The following is a 19941-nucleotide window of genomic DNA, read 5'->3' as shown; positions in this document are numbered from 1 at the left end:
ATTCTACTGGGGAAATAGGAAAATGAAGTTAAAATGGGATAAATTACATCTCATGAGGAAGCAATAAAGTCCTATTGAAATTGAGGGAAAGAGGGGATGGGGATGAGCATTGTGCACATAAAAACCTCAAAATCAAAAGCAGAAAGGAAGAAATTGTAAATATATTTTTCTTGGATCATGATGCAAGAAAAGTTACATGCAATAAGAGTCAGGGTAAAATATACCAAAAATTAATTAGAAACTAAATAATCTACTCCTAAAGAATGAAAAGGTGAAACAACAAATCATATACACAATCAATAATTTCATCCAAGATTATAACAATGAGACAACATACCAACATTTGTAGGATGCAGCCAAAGGGGTTATTAACAGAAATTTTGTATTTCTAGATGCTTATTTGCATAAAATAAAGAAAGAAGATCAATACAAGAAGAAGCTTGTAACTAAAAAAGCTAGAAAAAAAACAAATGAGGTCAAATTAAAACAGTTTTGCACTTCATGTTTCTTGCTTATTATTTTGCTTTTAAAAAAATGCAACATAGCTTGTATGGAAATGTTTTACATAACTTCACATATATTGTTTCATATTTCTTGCTTTTTCAATGGGATGAAAAGGCCTATAGGTACCAATAGACAGTGGATTTTAAAATATTAAAGTATATGTTCAAAACAAACAAATAAATAGAAAGAATTCATATTATAAAAATATACCCTCAAAATACAGAATAAGAAACTAGAGATGGATTTAGACACAGAGAAGTGATCAAAAGTGACAATGTAGATTTAAGTCTGGATGTTAAATCTATGTAAGTGAGTAAAATTTCTAAAGGAAAATATATAAAGAGGAGAAAATATCCCAAGAACAAGAGATATGAGCAATACTAATGTTTCTTTAGGAATTGGAAAGATGGAAAGCTGATTAATATTGTGGAATAAAGAGAGGGACTCATTTGAGTTCTCCAAATCTCTATTATTACCTTAATTTGGTTTTTGTTTGTTTGTTTGTTTGTTTTGTTTTTGGAGGGCATAGTAAATTTACTTATTTTCAATACACATTGCTTAATGAATCATTTTGGAAAGAGAAAAATCAGAATAAAATGGGAAAACCATAGGAGAGATTAAAAAAAAATCAGAAAAAAAGATATGAACATAGTATATGTTGAATTATATTCAGTCTCTTTAGATTTTTTCTGGATTCAGGTGGCTGTCCAAAGTCAGTTGGAATTGCTTTAGATCACTGAACCACTGAGAAGAATCAAATCTTTTTATACTTGATCATTGCACATTCTTGCTGTTATTTTATAGAGAGTATTCCTGGTCCTCCTTGTTTTTCTCAGCATCACTTTACATCAAAGATATAAATCTTTACAAAGATGTAATAATCTTGTTGACCATTTTTATAGAACAATAATATACCATTATCTTCATGTACCACAGTTTGGTAAGCCATTCCCCAATTGATGGGCTTCCATTCCTTTTTCAGTTCTTTGCTACCACAAAAAGAACTTCTACAAACAGTTTTGTACATGTCTGTCCTTTTCCCTCATACAATAGCTGGATTGCAGAAGTATAATTTTCCTTTATTACATTCTATCTATCTGCTTGCTAAATTAAATTGAACTTAATTTAAATTAAAGTAAACATTTGTAAAGTCAGCATATTAACAAGCACTTTTTATTAAGCACCTCCTATATGACAGGGCACTGAATGATTTCCTTGAAATACAGACCCAGTAAAGGCACTGATGAGTCAAAAGGATATGCATAATTGTGTAGCCCAGTGAAAGGATATGTACAATTGTATAGCCCTTTAAGCATAATTCCAAATTGCTCTCCAGAATGGTTGGATCTTTCGCCTCCAAGCCTATGCCTTTTTTTCACTCACAGAGTTAGTTGTGCAAACCTTCACCATCTCTTGCTAATATTTCCACAGTCTCCTAATTAGTCTCTTTACCTAAATTTTCTCACAGCTTCATTCATTCCCCACAATGCTGTTGAAGCAATTTTCTTTAAGTGCAGACCTTACCAAATGATGTCTCTAATCAATTAATTTCAGTGCGTTCATATTGCCTTTAGGATAAAATATAAACTGCTCTGTTTAGATTTTAAAGCCCTTCACAACCCAGCTCCCATTACTCTTCATTGTTTGATCTATGATGTAGTTAAATGGGATTTCTTTCCCTTTCTAATAATCAGTACTTTGTCTCCATTATCCTTGTTTTTCATTGCCAAATTCTACTACCTACCTTTTTTTCTATCATAGTATCTCTCTCTTCAAGTAAAATCTTATTCATGAAGCCTTTTTTAATGCTAGTAAAGCTCCCTCCAAAACTACTTTATATGTAACTACTTGGATATGTTTGGTTCACGTTATCTATATAGTAGTCTTTGTCCCCCCCCATTTGAATGTGAGCTCTTTGTGAGTAGGGATCTGCTTCTCTTCCTAACTGTATGAGCACTCATTCTCAGCATCCTTTGCTGGAACATCATCTAGAACATGAACTGTGGATATTTCCAATACCCTAGGACCTCTTCTCCTCTCCCTTAGTACAGTTTTATCTGATAATCTTATTTTACATCAATTCAATTATCCCTTCTTCAGTTGTTCATCTCCAAATTCCTAAAGAACATTGTCAATTGAATGTCTTATAGATATCTGAAACTCAAAATGATTAAAACTAGACTACCATTCCCTTTGTTCCTATTTTCCTTATATTTTCATGGGTGGGTTTCACTATGTTCCCTTTCACCTAGGCTGATAACCTAAAATCTTATTTTTAAAATCTTCCTATCACTCCTTATCATTTAGATTATTCAGTCTGTGTTTCAGCATGTTCTTGTGATACAATCATAATCCTAATGTATATTCTCATTATCTCAAACTCAGATCAATGCAGCCACATTCAGGTTGGTTTCACTCCTTCGAATCTTCTCCAACTTTAAGCCATATTTACAGCACTTTCAAATTAATCTTCTTAGAATGCAAATCTGACCATGTTATTTTTCTATTCAACAAACTCTAGTGACTGTTTTTTTCATTATTACATCTCATTTCTTTTCAAGCCATTTATAACCATATAATGAAATAAATCTTTGTGCTTCTTTCTTTTTATACATAATTTTTCTCCATTCTATGATCTAGTGATCATATGATCATAGCCTCTCTGCTATATCTTGTACATTACACTCCATTTACAAATTCTAGGCACGCCTCCTGATTTTCTCCCATACCTGAAATTATCTTCTCTTCTGTACCCCCTATACCTCAGTTAAATTCTCTACTTGTTAAAGAAGCCTTTACTAGTTTCCTCTTACTCCTAGTGTTTTCTTGTTATATTATCTCTAATCTATCCAGTTGTTTTATAGTTGTTTACAATATATATTCCCCATTTTATAGTGAAATCTTTTTTTTCAGGTATATAATCATGGTTGTTATTGCTGTTTTACTTTTCAGTGCCCTGTTATATAGGAAGTGCTTAATAAAAAGTGCTTGTTAATTTGCTGACTTTACAAATGTTTACTTTAATTTCAATTAAGTTCAATTTTAATTTAGCAAGCAGATAGATAGAATGTAATAAAGGAAAATTATATTTCTGCAATCCAGTTATTATATTCATTTTTCCATTCAAAAATTAATAATGTTTTTATTACAAAAACATAATAGTAATATACTTGATTAACTTTTTTAATAACAAAAAGAAAAAAAATTGATTTCAATTCTGGTTTTAAAAGCACTTTTAATATTAGAAAATCATAACTATTTTTAAAAGTATGAAAAAATAAGATTTTATGTTTGAGTAATATATATATATATTACTCAAACATAAAATCTTATTTTTATTTAATATGTATTTTATATTTTATATAATAGCAAAAGACTGATTGTATAAAAATACTCCAATCATTAATAAGAAAAAACTAAATTAAATAAAATGGCATAGTAAAAAAACAAAAAAAACTTGCAAAAATAACAAAAAATATAAAGTGTTGGAGTGGCCATGAATGAGAGGTTGAGTGAAAGGAGAATATTTGGAGGCTTAGACTCAAAGACCAAATTCCAGCACTGTTACTTAACAAATGTGTGATTTTATGTAAACTTCTTAAATCTATACTTGCTTCATTGTCCTAATCTATAAAATAAGAGATTTGGATTCAAAGACTTTAGAAGTCCATTTCATTTGATGTTAAGACAATGATGTTAATATACTGCTAATGCAACTGTGAATTGTCAAACATTGCTGAAATAAAATTCAGAATTCTATAAGAAAAGTAGCTAATGGTGTTCATAGCATATATGTACTAAAGATGACAAAGGCAGAAAGTACTTATGAAATACTTTTTTTTTTCTCTTAGCAAAAAACTAGACAAAAATTGGGACACATCAATTATGGCTGAATAAACAGAATTATAAGAATCTTACTTATAATAGCAAAGCAAGTTAAGTAGCAGAATTAAAGCAGTCAGCAAGTATGGGAAAGATATGTGTGTGGAGATAGTGTGTGTCTATATATGTGCATGTACATATCTACATATGTATGCATAAATATATATTTTTTTCTATAGCTTGCTTAGAGGAGGTGGGAGGGGTGAAAGGAGGAAAAAGAATAAAGCAAAAAACCATATACAGTAGATAACAAAAGAACAATTTATAAGGAAATAAAGTGTAGAGGTCTGAAACTATTGAATCAATGCACTGAGGTCGGGACTACTGAGCGCTTGAGGCTAACTTCTGATTGGACGATACTCTATGGACATATGCTTGGAAAATGGTCCTTTCCACTATCCATACTGGCTCAATGATTGGTGTATAGAGGATTGTAGGAGGGACTAGCAGGTGGAGTAAAGCTAGCCAGGGACACACTCTTGGTGGTAGACAAGGGGGAAGGCAGTCACAGAGATTCTATTTCCACTCCTGAGTCTAAGACCAAGAATAAAGACAATTTTTGTTTATCCTGACTCTGGCTGATTCTGGGGTGTCCTGGCGGCTAGCACGATCGTTACAATAAAGAAAAGATAGATATTCATAAATATAGTTTTTCTTACTAAAACATATACTTTCTGGAACTGGTCATTTCTTGTTAGAAATTTGGAATCCTTCCTGTTTTCCTGCTGAGCACATGACAGTTATCTTTTGTTTTATTTTGTTTTCATATTCCTTTTCTGTTTATCTTTTTTTTCTTTTTCTGTTTTTTATATAAAATAATTCTTTTAAAATGAGTGTTAGAAATTGTCTGTATAAATAATGGGAAAAATTGTCTATACATAATGGGAAAAACACTTTAAAAAAAAGAAAAATTTTACATATGAGGATTTCATAAAAATATGGGAAGTTATCTGAACCTATACAAAAAAAATAGCAGAAGAAATTCAATATTCATATACAATAAAAATAAAAACATCAAAGAAAAGTAGTTGAAATCCATTTAAATCTAAGTGTTAATATTGATTTCATAGAATATATGATGAAAAAGCCTTTTCTGCTCCCCAAAGAGGTATGTTAAGGGTATTATGGATTAGAATAATACAAACTCTGAATTGTAGAGGTTCCTGTATTATTTGTTTTCACTTCCCCCCTTTGTCACAGGGGATAGTTTCAATAAATACATTGTACATAAGGTAATGATTGGGTTGTAAGAAAGAAAAATAATTACTATTTTTAAACAAAAACTAGTAAATTAAAAAAACTTTTGCAATAAAAGGAAATAAAATAATGAGAATGTCAACATATAAAACATTAAAGACATAATGTGCTCATTTCTGCTGTTAAAATTGACAATATATTTTGATTGTTTTATATGTATCTAGATTTTGATGATATGTAAAAAGTAATCATAAAGATATACTAAAAAAATAATAATTTGTATGCTGCTTCAAAAAAGTCTTGGGCTATTTCCTCCTCTATCCTCCCTGCCATAGATATCTCATGACTTTTGACTCCTAGAGGGATGACACTTGAAATTCATCCACTGTGTTGTCTGAACAGTTACAGACAATTTAACTTCCTTAGAATATATTAGTTTATGTTGCTGTTATAAAATATCCAAATTGAATTCCTCACAAGGATTTTTAACTCCATATTTGGATGTACAAAGTATTTTTTTTTCCCCCTGAGCAACAGGGACTACAATAATGACTGCTGAAAATCATCTTGATTATGACAGATGTTACAGAGACAAAAGAGAAATTCTAAATGAGCCTTTGGGTGTTTTCATCATAATTTCATTTGCTAGTACATTTGAAAAACATGTAATGTTGGAATGAAAAGAAAATCTCTACATGATACAAATTTTCTTGTCGCTTGTTATTTTATAGAACATCCTTTTGTCATTTTTAAAGCCTTTCTATTTCCTGCTGGTTTGATTGAGCTTCTTAAATAGCAATAACAAAATAGTAAAATGTGAAAATTTCCATTTAACTTTGGGAAATGTTGACATGAGAATCCACCTGAATTAATTCCAGTCCATGGGAACATTTTTTGTCTGGTATTCAAACAAAAGGGTTTTGTGTGTGTGTGTGTGTGTGTGTGTGTGTGTGTGTGTGTGTGCGTGTGTGTGTGTGATTTGATGTAGATTCAGGAAGAGTAATTGTGATACTTTTATATTTCTCTGAGATTTCATATTCCAAAATCTTGAAACCCCTCAAGGATAAATATATATCTAACTCAATTATAAATTTTAGTGAAGAATGGTACCAATCTCATTTACAATGTAGCCTTTAAAATGCTTACAGCATAAAATCAATAGATCACATGCTGAGTAAAACTTTATCTTCTAAAACTCTAAAATAAACATTTCAAAAGCTTTTTTTTTATTTTACCTGTTTGAGAAATTAAGTATTTACTTTATTTCAAAGGCATTACATGATGTAGATCAGGGTTGGGGAACAACTGACCAGCAGGTCACATAATTCCAATGAAATCATTTGCAAAGGCAACTACAAATGTTGATGAGCTCAAGCCTGGGTACCACATTGATTTAAGTTCAAGTTGATAATTTTGTATAGACTACGAATGACATTATGAATATCCAAATGGCTCTTGCCAGAAAAAAAAAAAAAAAAAAGGTTCCCCATCTCAGTACAGAACAAAATGGATTATCCATTCAGGTGAAAATTCAATTAATTGAGACTTCATATTTTATTTTGATTTAATTTGGATAAATTATCTGCATAATCAAGCAAGTTTCCCACTGAATCCATCAGGCATTTTAATGTCATGTATGCATAGCTTCAAATATATATTTTATACTTTTTTGATAGTGATTAATAGCAATATTTTGCATTTTAAAAGTGCTTAATAGAGGCTTCTCAAATTGATGAAAATTAGAAATTGTAATAAGGCATTATTATTAGTAATAATTACTATTTTAGGTGAACTCTTTGGATCATCAACATGAATACTTAAGAATCAATGAACCTCTAAATGGAAGCCACAAATTTAGAATATAAACTAACTTGAAAAATCTTTTTGGAGAATGTTGGTGAAAGATTATGAATAGTATGACATCATAAAATACTGATTAGCAGTGGAAGGGGGAAAGGTTCCTATAAGGTTTAGTAATGTTTCAATTGAGAAAAATAAAAATATTAAGGAATAAAATTGGACAAAGAGGGAGTTCCAGGTATGGATCCAAGATGGCACAGTGAATTCAGAAAGTTGCTTGAGTTTCCCAGTTTCCTTCAAAAATATGTGAAATTAAGCCTCTGAACAGGGTCTATTGGAATAAAACCACTCTTTTGCTCAAGATAGATTGGAAAGGCTTCAAAAAATCCAATGAGCAAAACAACTCAGTTAAAACTTCAATTAGTAAAAAACAAAAGAAGGTAAAAAAGCTAACCAAAGAAAACAGTTCATTAAAAATTAGAATTAAACAAATAAAATGAATGACTCCATGGAACATCAAGAATCAGTCAAACAAAACTACAAAAATATAAAATACATAATTAGAAAAAAAAACAACTAACTTGAAAAATAGTTCCAGGAGAAACAATTGAAGAATTCTTTGAAAACCTGAAAATCACTATGAAATCAGGAAATCATATAGGAAATCATACAGCCCTGATGTCCTAAAGCCAGAGGTAAATTGACCATTGACAAAATCCACTGGTTACTTACTGAAAGAGACCAAAAAATGAAACCTACAAGGAATATTGTAGTCAAATTTCATAATTTTCAGGTCAAGGAGAAAATATTGCAAGTAGCTACAAAAAAGAAAAAAAAATTCAAATATCTAGGAGGCAGGGCAGTGAGGTGCAATGGATAGAGCACCAGCCCTGAAGTCAGGAGAATCTGAATTCAAATCTGGCCTCAGACATTTACTACTTCCTAGATGTGTGACCCTGAGCAAATCACTTAACCCTAATTGCCTCAGCAAACATATATTTACCCAGGACCTAGCATCTTCCACTTTAAAGGACTGAAGGTCCTGGGATATGTTATTTTGGATGTCAAATGAGTTTGGGCTGCAACTAAAAATCAACTACCCAGCAAAATTAAGCATTACCTTTCAGGGGAAAAGATGGAAATTCAATGAAATAGGACAATTCCATTTATTTTTTGATGAAAAGACCAGAGCTGAACAGAAAATGTGATCTTCAATTGCAAAATGCTTCAAGAGAAGCATAAAAAGTAAAAAAAGGAAGAAACATAAATTTTTTAAAAGTTACAAATTTTACATCTATATATGGGAAGATGATATGTTTAATTCTTGAGAAATATATCTTTGTAAGGGGTATACTTAGAAGATGCAGGTATAACTTGACTTTATTGTGATGATATGAAAAAGAAAGTAGGGGTGGAAAATGAATTTTACTGGAAGAAGATGAAAGGGAAAGTAAGATAGGATAAATAACATCACAAGAAGAAACAAACAAACAAACAAACAAAGACCTATTACAATTGAAGGGAAAAAAGGGAGGGAAATGAGCATTATGTGAACTTTTAATCTCATTGAATTTTGTTCAAAGAGAGAATATCAGCCATATATACTATGACAAAGAAATTTGCCTCACCTTATAGAGAAGCAGAAGAAGCAATGGGAAAGAAAAAAAAGCTAAAAGAAGGGAGAACAGAAGTAGAAGGGGAAAGGAGGGTCATGCTCAAAAGCAAAACACTGGTGAAGAAGGAAAGCAGGAAAGGAAAATCAGAAAAAGAACAAATTAAAACCCCCCAATTAAATACCAAATTTGAAATTCCGAAAATAAAAAAAGAGGTTGATAAAACTGAAAATAAGAAATCCATCAAACTAACAAACAAAACTAAGAGTTGGTTTTATGAAAAAAAAAAACAACAAAATAAATGTTTAGTTAATTTGATTAGAAAAAGGAAACAAGAAAATCAAATTGCTAATATTAAAAATGAAAAGGGTGATTTCTACACCAATAAAGAGGAATTTGAAGCAATAATTAGGAGCCATTTTGCCCAACTGTATGTCAAAATCATAAGCAACTTCTATCTAAAATCTTCAGCAAGTATTATTTGTAATGTAGAGAAGCTGGTTGTGTTCCCAATAAGATCAGGGATAAAACAAGGCTGCCCATTATCACTACTATTATGCAATATTGTATTCAAAATGTTGGCTTTAACAATATGAACGTTAAATAAAATAAATGAAGGATTTAGAATAGGCAACAAGGAGCTAGAACTATTACTCTTGGCAGATGATATGATGATAGACTTAGAGGAGCCTAGAAAATCATCCAAAAACCTACTTGAAACAATTAACAGCATAAGCAGGATATAAAATAAGGCCCCACAAATCATCAGCATTTGTAAATGTTACTAACAAAGTCGAGCACAAGATATAGAAAGAGAAATTCCATTTGAAATAACCATAGACAAAATAAAATATTTGGTTATCTATCTGCCAAGACAAACCCAGAACAAAATACTAATTAATTAATTTAATTAACAGGAATATAATTACAAAACACTTTTTATACATATAAAATCAGATCAAAACACTTGGGAAAATATCAATTGCTTATGGATAGACCAAGTAGACAATTCTGCCTGTCTACTTGCTCTGTGCCATACCAGTCAAACTGGCAAAAATCATTTTAAAGAGCTAGAAATAAAAGTAACAAAATTCATCTGGAACAATGAAAAGTTGAGAATATTAAGGGAATTAATTTAAAAAAAACATGAAGGATGATGGACTAGTTTAAACTACAATAAAGCAAGAGTCATCAAAACCATATGTCACTGGCTAAAAAATAGAGTGGTTAGATACATATGACACAATAATGAATAACTATAATAATCTTGTACTTGATAAACCCCCAAACTTCAGCTTCAGGAATAAGAACTGACTATTTCACAAAAATTGCTGGGGAAACTTGAAAATGATATGTCAGAAACTCAACAAACTACATGTCACACCCTATATCAAAATAAGGCCAAATGAGAACATGATTTAGGAGTAAAATGTGATATTATAAAGAAATTAGGAGAGCAAGGGATAATTTAACTATCAGATCTTTGGAGAAGGGATGAAATAATGACCAGAGAAGAACTAGAGAATGTAATGAAATGCAAAATGAAAAAACTTAAAATGGTTTTGCACAAACAAAGGCAACACAAACAAAATTAAAAGGGACTCAAACCTGATATCAGACATATCAAATTAGTTAAGATAACAGGAAAAGATAATGGTAAATATTGGAGGAAATGTAAGAAAATTGGAACAGTAATGCATTTTTAGTGTAGTTATGAAATGATCCAAGTATTATAGTACTTTCCCATAGCATAACTTATTCAGTCATTCCCAAATTGGTGGGCATACAATCAATTTCCAATTCTTTGCCATCAGCAATAGAATTACAGAGCTTTTTGCATAGATGAGATCTCTTTTCCTTTTTTATGATCTCTCAGGGATACAGATCCAGTACTGCCATTGCTAAATCAATGATTACACATAATTTTATTGCCCTTTGGGTATACGCCCAAACTGCTTTCCAGAATGGTTGGGCCAGTTCACAACATCAGCTATGAATTAGTGTCCCACTTTTCCTATATACCCAATAATATTTATCATTATCTTTTCCTAACCTAATCTTAACTAACCTAATATGTCTGTGGAAGTTCCTCAGAATTGTTTTAATTTGCATTTTTCTAATCAATAGTCATTTAAAGCAATTTTATATGACTATATATAGTTTGAATTTCATCTGAAAATTGTATATTCATATCCCTTGACATTTCTTGGTTCAGGTTTCAGTACTATATTTGTGTCATAAAAGGAACTTGGCAAGACTCATCCTTTGCCTATTTTTCCAAATAGTTTATATTATTTTAAAATTAATTGTTCTTTAAGTGTTTGGTAGAATTCACTTGTAAATCCATCTGGCCCTAAAAAAGTTCTCTCTCTCTCTCTCTCTCTCTCTCTCTCTCTCTCTCTTTAAATTTATTATAATAACTTTTTATTGACATAACCCATGCCAGGGTAATTTTTTACAACATTATCCCTTGCACTGTTCCGATTTTTCCCCTCTCTCCCTCCTCCCCCTCCCCTAGATGGCAAGCAGTCCTATATATGTTAAATATGTCGCAATATATCCTATATACAATATATGTATGCCGAACCAAACAGTTCTCTTGTTGCACAGGGAGAATTGGATTCAGAAGGTAAAAATAATACAGTAAGAAAAACAAAAATGCAAACAGTTTACATTCATTTCCCAGTGTTCTTTCTTTGGAGGTAGCTGCTTCTGTCCATCATTGATCAACTGAAACTGAATTAGGTCCCTTTGTCAAAGAAATCCACTTCCATCAGAATACATATTCCTACAGTACTGTTGTTGAAGTATATAATGATCTGGTTTGCTCATTTCACTTAGCATCAGTTCATGTAAATCTCTCCAAGCCTCTCTGGATTCATCCTGCTGGTCATTTCTTATGAAACAATAATATCCCATAACATTCATATACCACAATTTACCCAACCATTCTCCAATTGATGGGCATCCATTCATTTTCCAGTTTTTTGTTACTACAAATAGGGCTGCCACAAACATTTTGGCACATACAGGTCCCTTCCCTTCTTTAGTATCTTCTTGGGGTATAAGCCCAATAGTAGCACTACTGGGGCAAAGGGTATGCACAGTTTGATAACTTTTTGTGCATAATTCCAGATTGCTCTCCAGAATGGTTGGACTTGTTCACAACTCCACCAACAATGCATCAGTGTCCCAGTTTTCCCACATCCTCTCCAACATTCATCATTATTTTTTCCTGTCATCTTAGCCAATCTGACAGGTATGTAGTGGTATCTCAGAGTTGTCTTAATTTGCATTTCCCTGATTAATAGTGATTTGGAACACTCTTTCATATGAGTGGTAATAGTTTCAATTTCATCATCTGAAAATTGTCTGTTCATATCCTTTGACCATTTATCAATTGGAGAATTGTTTGATTTCTTATAAATTAGAGTCAATTCTCTATATATTTTGGAAATGAGGCCTTTATCAGAACCATTAACTGTGAAGATATTTTCCCAGTTTGCTGCTTCCCTTCTAATCTTATTTGCATTAGTTTTTTTTTTTTTTTTTTTTTTTTTTTGTACAAAGGCTTTTCAATTTGATGTAATCAAAATTTTCTAATTTGTGATCAATAATGATGTCTAATTCATCTTTGGTCACAAATTCCTCTAATTTATTTATAATCTCATTCTTTATGCCTAAATCATGGACCCATTTTGATCTTATCTTGGTATACAGTGTTAAGTGTGGGTCCATGCCTAATTTCTGCCATACTAATTCCCAGTTATCCCAGCAGTTTTTGTCAAATAATGAATTCTTATCCCAAAAGTTAGGATCTTTGGGTTTGTCAAACACTAGATTGCTATAGTTGACTATTCTGTTTTGTGAACCTAACTTAGTCCACTGATCAACTAATCTATTTCTTAGCCAGTACCAAATGGTTTTGGTGACTGCTGCTTTATAATACAGTTTTAGATCAGGTACAGGTACATTTAGATTAGGCCACCTTCATTTGATTTTTTTCCCCATTAATTCCCTTGAGATTCTCTACCTTTTATTATTCCATATGAATTTTGTTGTTATTTTTTCTAGATCATTAAAATATTTTCTTGGGATTCTGATTGGTATAGCACTAAATAAATAGATTAGTTTAGGGAGTATTGTCATCTTTATTATATTCATTCGGCCTATCCAAGAGCACTTAATATGTTTCCAATTATTTAAGTCTGACTTTATTTGTGTGGAACGTTTTTTTTTGGTAATTTTGCTCATGTAATTCCTGACTTTCCTTTGGTAGATAGATTCCCAAATATTTTACGCTGTTGACAGCTATTTTGAATGGAATTTCTCTTTGTATCTCTTGCTGTTGGATTTTGTTGGTGATGTATAAAAATACTGAGGATTTATGGGGATTTATTTTATATCCTGCAATTTTGCTAATGTTATGGATTATTTCTAATAGCTTTTTAGTAGAATCTCTGGGGTTCTCTAAGTATACCATCATATCATCTGCAAAGAGTGATAGTTTGGTTTCCTCATTGCCTACTCTAATTCCTTTAATCTCTTTCTCAACTCTTATTGCCGAGGCTAGTGTTTCTAATACAATATTGAATAATAATGGTGATAGTGGGCAACCTTGCTTCACTCCAGATCTTACTGGGAAAGATTCCAGTTTTTCCCCATTGCATATGATGCTTACTGATGGTTTTAAATACATGTTCCTGACTATTTTAAGAAAAAGTCCATTTATTCCTATACTCTCAAGTATTTTTATTAGGAAGGGATGTTGGATTTTATCAAATGCTTTTTCTGCATCTATTGAGATGATCATACGTTAGTTTGGTCATTGATATATTCGATTATGCTAATAGTTTTCCTAATATTGAACCTGCCCTGCATTCCTGGTATAAATCCTACATGGTCATAGTGTATTATCCTGGGGATGATTTTCTGTAATCTTTTTGCTAATATTTTATTTAAGATTTTAGCATCACTATTCATTAGGGAGCTTGGTCTATAATTTTCGTTCTGTTTTCAGCCTACCTGGTTTAGGTATCAGTAACATGTCTGTGTTGTAAAAGGAGTTTGGTAGGACTCCTTCAATCCTTATTTTTTTCAAATAGTTTATATAGCATTGGAGTTAATTGTTCTTTAATGATTGGTAGAATTCACATGTAAATCCATCTGGTCCTGGGGATTTTTTCTTAGGGAGTTGGTTAATAGCTTGTTCTATTTCTTTTTCTAAGATGGGACTGTTTAGGATATTTACTTCTTCCTTTGTTAATCTGGGCAAGCTATATTTTTTAAGGTATTCTTCCATTTCATTTAAGTTGTCAAATTTATTGGTATAAAGTTGGGCAAAGTAATTCCTAATTATTGCTGTAATTTCCTCTTCATTAGAGGCGAGTTCTCCCTTTTCATTATTAAGACTAACATCTGATTTTCCTCTTTCCTTTTTTTAATCAGATTTACTAAGGGTTTGTCTATTTTGTTGGTTTTTTCATAGAACCAACTCTTAATTTTATTAATTAATACAATAATTTTTTTTACTTTCAATTTTATTGATCTCTCCTTTTATTTTTAGAATTTCAAGTTTAGTGTTTAACTGGGGGTTTTTAATTTGTTCCTTTTCTAGCATTTTTAGGTGCAAGCCCAATTCATTGACCTTCTCTTTCTCTATTTTATGTAAGTAGGCCTCTAGAGATATGAAATTTCCCCTTAATACCGCCGTGGCTGCATCCCACACATTTTGGTATGATGTCTCATTATTGTCATTTTCTTGGGTGAAGTTATTAATTATGTCTATGATTTGCTGTTTCACCCAATCATTCTTTAGTATGAGATTATATAGTTTCCAATTATTATTTTTGGTCTACTTTCCCCTGGCTTTTTGTTGAATGTAATTTTTATTGCATCATGGTCTGAAAAGGATGCATTTACTATTTCTGCCATACTGCATTTGTGTTTGAGGTTTTTATGTTCTAATAAATGGTCAACTTTTGTATAGGTTCCATGAACTGCTGAAAAGAAAATGTACTCTTTTCTTTCTCCATTTAGTTTTCTCCAGAGATCTATATCTAACTTTTCAAGTATTTTATTTACCTCTTTGACTTCTTTCTTATTTATTTTGTGGTTTGATTTATCTAATTCTGAGAGTGCAAGATTGAGATCCCCCACTATTATAGTTTTGCTGTCTATTTCTTCTTGCAGCTCTCTTAATTTCTCTTTTAAGAATTTAGATGCTACACTACTTGGTGCATATATGTTTAATATTGATATTGCTTCATTATTTATGCTACCCTTTAGCGAGATATAGTGCCCTTCCTTATCTCTTTTAATTAGATCAATTTTTGCTTTTGTTTGATCTGAGATCAGGATAGCTAACCCTGCTTTTTTGATTTCATCTGAAGCATAGTAGATTTTACTCCAACCTTTTACCTTTACTCTGCATGTATCTCCCTGCTTCAGGTGTGTTTCATGTAAACAACATATTGTAGGATTCTGGCTTTTAATCCATTCTGCTAATGGATTCCTCTATATGGGGGAGTTTATCCCATTCACATTCATGGTTAAAATTACCAATTCTATATTACTTGTCTTCTTGTTAACCCCTGTTTATGCTTTTCTCCCTTCTTTACCCCTTACCCCCTTTCCCACTATTAAACTTGTGAGCACCACATGCTTCTCACAGACCTCCCTTTTTAATATCCCTCCCTCCCCACCTTAGAGTTCCTCCCCCTATCGTACTCCTTTCCCTCACAGTTTCCGTATTCCCTTCTGCTTAGCTTATTCCTTCCATTTTCACTTTTCTCTTCTCACTTTTCAATGAGGTGGGAGAAGTTTCACCATAAATTGAATATGTCTAATTTTTTTCTCTTAAAGCCAATTCTGATGGTAATAAAATACCCACTATATTCATCCCCCTCCATTCTTTCTCTCAGATATAATAGGTTTCATTTGCCTCCTTGTGAGATGTAGTACCCCCAATTTACACTTTTCTGGTACAATGTTCTTTCTACCTCTAGTTTCTAGAACAAGGTATACATGTATTCTTTATACATCTTTATAGCAGAAATATAGTTCCCAAGATTTCATTTTACTTTTTTTGGTTTCTCTTGAGTTCTATATCTGTAGATCAAATTTTTTGTTAAGTTCTGTTTTTTTCATCAAAAATAGGTGAAATTCCCTTATTTCGTTGAATGTCCATCTTCTTCCCTGGAAAAAGATTCTCATTCTGGCTGGGTAAGTTATTTTTGGTTGCATGCTGAGTTCCTTACCCTTTCAGAATATCATATTCCAGGTCCTTCAATTTTTTAATGTGAATGCTGCTAGATCCTGGGTAATCCTTATTGCGGCTCCTCTATATTTGAATTGGATTTTTCTAGCCGCTTGCAGTATTTTTTCCTTCCTTTGAAGGTTCTGGCATTTGGCCACTATATTTCTTGGTGTTTTCATTTTAGGATCCCTTTCAGTAGGTGATCAATGAATTCTTTCAATGTCTATTTTACCTTCTCTTTCTATGATTTCTGGGCAGTTCTCTTTGATAATTTCCTGGGAAATAGTGTCCAGGCTCTTTTTTTCATCATATTTTTCTGGGAGTCCAATAATTCTCAGATTATCTCTCCTAGATCTATTTTCAGATCTGTTGTTTTCCCAAGAAGGTATTTCACATTTTTCTCCATTGTTTAAATTTTTTGGTCTTGCTTGATTGATTCTTGTTGTGTCCTCAAGTCATTCAATTCCATTTGTTCCATTCTGATTTTCAATGAAGTATTTTCTTCACTCACTTTTTTATATCTTTTTCTAATTTTCCAATTGAGTTTTTAAGTGAGTTTTGTTCTATGGAATTTTTTTCCATTTCACCAATTTTATTTTTTAGAGAGCTATTTTCTGTTTCCAGTTCACTAATCCTATTTTTCAAGGATTTGATTTCTTTATCCACTCTGTCTTTAAATGAGTGGGATGACTTTTCCAGACTCTCTTGCCAAGTCTCCCTCTCCTTTTCCCATTTTTCTTTTAGCTCTCTTATGAGAGCCTTTTTTAATTTTTTGTATGAGATTCATCTGTGTTGAGGAACAGATGATCTCCTCCTTTGGGAATTCACCTGAAGACAGTCTGTTTTTATTCTCCTCAGGGTTTAGAGTCTGCTCTCTATCCATATAAAAGCTGTCAGTGGTTAAGGTCCTTTTCAATTTTTTGCTCATTTTGTTGGAGAAGAATCAGAGACAAAGTAGCAATGAAAAAAAGAAAAAAAAAAACAAATGGAATCTGCTTTTTTGGGGGGAGGGGCTGGGTGGTGTTACCGACCTTCCTCTACAGACTGCAGGGGGCAGCAGTGAGGCACTATCAGGACTGTGCTGTGCCTGTGCTCTGAGAGTCTAAGAGCATGCTGAGATGCTCTGAGGAAGGGGTGGCCAGGTCCTGAGAACTCCAGCTGTCTGGGGTTGTATTCTTCACCCCCGATGCTTTTAGCTTCTCTGCTGGGCTACTGACTTGTTGCCAGGGCAAAGTATCCAATCCTGTAGCAAAGTTCTCCCAACACAGATGGCTGAGATCACACCCCACCCCCCTTAGGTCTGCTCAGCTGTGAGCTGCCTGCCGTGCTTTTGCTGCTGTTGCCTACCCTCAGCTTGTGCCTGATCTAAAACCTTCCCTGCCCTTGAGCAAAACCAGACCTTTCCTGGTGAATTTCAAGGACATCTTCTCTTGGTAACTAGTTGTGGTGTTTTTTTCAGTGAAGCATTAATTCACTGAGAGAAAATGTGGAGCTTATGCAGTTGTGTGCCTCCTCTCTGCCATCTTGGCCGGAAGTCCCATAAAATTTCTTAAAGCCTATTGTATTAAGTTATATGTATAAAGTATTTCTTTGGAAATTGAGTCAGGTCCATTATCATTGCAGTGTTCACGAAGTGGCTCTCCTCCTAATTTCCACTCTTCTGGATCCAATTATTTTTCCTTTGAGAACCAAGGAGATGTATATTGTGATGTTCCTAAAACATTCAATTATCTGCTCCCAAGTTACAATCAAATCTTGGATTTTAATGAGTTTAACCAAGCTTTCGACAAATTTTCCTTGCAGCAGAAAAACCATTTGTCCCATTTTAAATGGAATACAACTTTAGCCTTTTACAAAGTTTTCTTCTTGTGTTCACCCTAATTTCACTTGGTCCCCAATTTGGATGCCAAAATGTAATTTTGGTTCGGTTTCCTTGGGTCTCTGGATGCAGCTTTTCTTTCAGTTCAGTGTAATCACCCCAAATGCAGGCAGGTGTTAAAGTCCAAATCCTTGATTGTCTCATTTTATGTTCTCTCCTTCACTTGGAGCTCAGCTACTTTTCTTAGAGGCCTACCTCTCTTCTTGGTTCTGAGAGCTTGAGCTCTTGCCTGCCTTTTCTGCCTTCTGAATCTCTCTCAATCCACCTGGCTGAGGCTTCTACATATCATTATATCACTGGGAAACCATTAGTTGTTATAAGATTAAACCTATCATACTGAACCATGCTAAACTAGATGGTTACATCATCTCCTCGATTCCACTGACTTAGCTCTTTGTTTCACGTTCAGAGTTCTGGCCCACAAAAATTTAGTTATTGATATAGTCAATTGTGTTAATAGTTTTTCTAATATTGAACCAGCCCTGCATTCCTGATATAAATCCTACGTGGTCATGGTGTATTACCCTAGGGATCATTTTATGTAATCTTTTTTCTAATATTTTATTTAAGATTTGTGCATCAATAATCATTAGGGAGATTGGTCTATAATTTCCTTTCTCTGTTTTCAAAATACCTGGTTAAGCTATCAGTATCATGTCTGTTTCATAAAAGGGATTTGGTAGGACTCCTTCATTCCCTTTTTTTTTCAAATATTTTATATAACATTGGAGTTAATTTTTCTTTAAATGTTTGGTAGATTTCACACATAAATCCATCTGGTCTTGGGGATTTTTTTCTTAGGGAACTGATTAATAGTTTGTTCTATTTCTTTTTTAAAATGGGATTATTTAAGCAATTTTCTTCCTCCTCTGTTAATCTGAGCAGCCTATATTTTTGAAGGTAGTCATCCTTTTCACTTAAGTTATCGAATTTATTGGCATAAAGTTGGGCAAAGTAACTCCTAATTATTGCTCTAATTTCCTCTTCATTAGTGGAGAGTTCTCCCTTTTCATTTTTAAGACTAATGATTTGATTTTCCTCTTTCCTTTTTTAAATCAAATTTACCAAAGATTTATCTAGTTTGCTGTTTTTCTTTCATCAAACCAACTCTTAGTTTTATTTATTAATTTAAAAAAATTTTATTTTCAATTTTACTAATTTCTCCTTTTTAGAATTTCAAGTTTAGTATTTGATAGGGGGGTGGGGTTAATTTGCTCTTTTATTTTAGCTTTTTAAGTTGGAAGCCCAATTCATTGATCTTTTCTTTCTCTATTTTAATCAATTAAGCCTCTAGAGATTTAAAATTTCCCCTTATTACTGCTTTGGCTGCATCCCACACATTTTGGTATGTTGTCTTGTTGTCATTCTCTTCAGTGAAATTATTAATTGTGTCTATGATTTGCTGCTTCACTCATTCATTCTTTAACATGAGATTATTTAGTTTCTAATTACTTTTTGTCCTATTTTCCCCTAACTTTTTGTTGAATGTGTTTTTATTGCATCATGATCTGAAATGTATTCATTTACTATTTCTGCCTTTCTGCATTTAATTTGAGGTCTTTATATCTTAATATATGGTCAATTTCTGTTTAGGTTTCATGAACTGCTGAGAAGAAAATATACTCCCTTCTGTTACCATTCAGTTTTCTCCAAAGATCTATCATACTTAACTTTTCTAATATTGCATTTACCTCTTTCACTTCTTTTTTATCTGTTTTGTGGTTTGATTTATTTAATTCTGACAGTGCAAGGTTGAGATCTCCCACTGTTATAGTTTTGCTGTTTATTTCTTCTTGCAGTTCTCTTAA

Source organism: Sarcophilus harrisii, chromosome 3, assembly GCF_902635505.1.
Source record: "Sarcophilus harrisii chromosome 3, mSarHar1.11, whole genome shotgun sequence".
In the NCBI taxonomy this organism is placed as follows: domain Eukaryota; kingdom Metazoa; phylum Chordata; class Mammalia; order Dasyuromorphia; family Dasyuridae; genus Sarcophilus; species Sarcophilus harrisii.
This window is presented reverse-complemented; position numbering follows the sequence as displayed.